The sequence below is a fragment of the Corvus brachyrhynchos genome, unplaced genomic scaffold (genome assembly GCF_000691975.1).
Source record: "Corvus brachyrhynchos isolate BGI_N302 unplaced genomic scaffold, ASM69197v1 scaffold511, whole genome shotgun sequence".
NCBI classification, from domain to species: domain Eukaryota; kingdom Metazoa; phylum Chordata; class Aves; order Passeriformes; family Corvidae; genus Corvus; species Corvus brachyrhynchos.
This window is the reverse complement of record NW_008236214.1, coordinates 121,964-123,484: the sequence shown is the minus strand read 5'-3', so window position 1 is coordinate 123,484 and position 1,521 is coordinate 121,964. Positions and strand designations below refer to the sequence as shown.

The following is a 1,521-nucleotide window of genomic DNA, read 5'->3' as shown; positions in this document are numbered from 1 at the left end:
AGAGCAGGTGCTGGAGACTCCCTGCTGGGGAACAGGGTGACAACCCACCCGACTCCCCTAGCGCAGTGCGGCCAGGGATCGCCCACATCCATGTCTGGGGAGTGGCAGGACTCCATGGGAGGGTTTCAGTGTTCCAGGGCGAAGTGTCCTGGAAGAACGTTCAGGGGGTTGGGAATCTCCTGGGGTTTTCTGAAGGGAGTGTCCCAGGGGCCAGTCAGTGTCCTGGGAGGTGTCCAAGGGTCCCAGGGGAACGGCAGCTGGAGTGGTAAAAGGTTGAAGGGCGATGCAGGAGGGCCTCAGATGGCACTGGCCCCAGTGCCTGGTCTGGGGAATCTTTCCTATGGAACCCCTGAGCCCTCAGTGCCACCAGTGGGACGGCGTTGATGGTACCAGGAACCCCAGGCTGATCCCACCCACCTTCCTCCTGCAGGGCCCCCCATCCCCATCCCATCCCCATTTACTCCCACCTGGTCGTGGCTCATGCTGGTGCCACGGGGTCGGAGCAAGGGGCGGCCCCCCTCACCAGACCCAAACGAGCAGGGCCCCCCAAGCCCCTTGGTCGCCCCCCAGAGCCATCTCTCCCATGCTCCAGCTCGTTCCAAGCCTGGGGCCCCCACAAGCAGAAGCCAGTCCCCCCTGCCCTAGGGCTCCATCACGGAGTCCTCACTGTTTTGGGGCTCATGCCCCTGTCTCCCCTGGCCTGGCAGCCCCAGCCCGCAGGGTACAGCCCCTCCTTGTCCCGGCCATAGCCCCACACACACTGATCCGTACCATTTATTCAGGGTTTGACAGAAGTCAGGGGGTTGGGGGGGGTCAGACCGTCACCAGGGCGGGGCACAGCACATCTGCCCCAGCCCCAGGACACACATGTGTCCGCACACGGACGTGCATGGACCCACGTGCACCCCCCTGTGCCTCCGCTGACATTTGGTCCCTGCTTGGAGCTCCCCTGTCCTCTCCCAGGGGACCTGTGCCTGGCCAGCAACTCCCCCCTGCCACTAGCAGCAAGGCACAGGCACCCCTCACCAGCCCAGCCCAGGCTGCCACAGCCCCAGGGAAGCAGGGGGCTCTTTGGGGGGTGCAGCCCCCCATGAACCAGGAGTGCAAGAGTGGCCACCCTGGAAACACCCGTGAATGGCCTAGAGGGAGCCAGGCTGTCCCTGGCACTGGAGGGCAGAGCAGGAGCCCCCCGGGTGCCAAGTGCAGGGGGGAGGCCCCACAGCTCCCCCTGACATAGGAGGGACCTGGCTGTTCCGGTGCTGCCCCCACCCAGCTCCGCAGTGCCACAGGGCAGGGGTCTCCCTGGGGGGAAGTAGGCAGGGGGCCTGGGAGGGGTGCACCCTCATCCTGCCCCGGGGAGGCAGAGGGGGGACAGTGGAGGGTCCTGGCTTACCCCAAGGTGAATGGGGTGTCCGGGGGGAGCAGCCCAGCGAGGGGGGTATCCCCAGCCCCTTAGGAGTGCCAGGGGAAGGGGGGGCTCCAGCTGTCTGCTGTGTGGGGTCTGTGCTGAGGAGCTGCTGC

At 66.3% G+C, this 1,521-nt stretch overlaps 1 protein-coding gene across 1 annotated transcript in view; it reads left to right on the top strand.

Moving 5' to 3' along the window:
• The window catches only part of ILK (integrin linked kinase), a 24,343-nt gene continuing 22,822 nt past the window's right edge, over positions 1–1,521 (top strand). The window contains exon 1 of the mRNA XM_017744620.1: positions 1–7. The gene's annotated coding sequence lies outside the window, so the exon portion shown is untranslated. The remainder of the gene's footprint in view (positions 8–1,521) is intronic.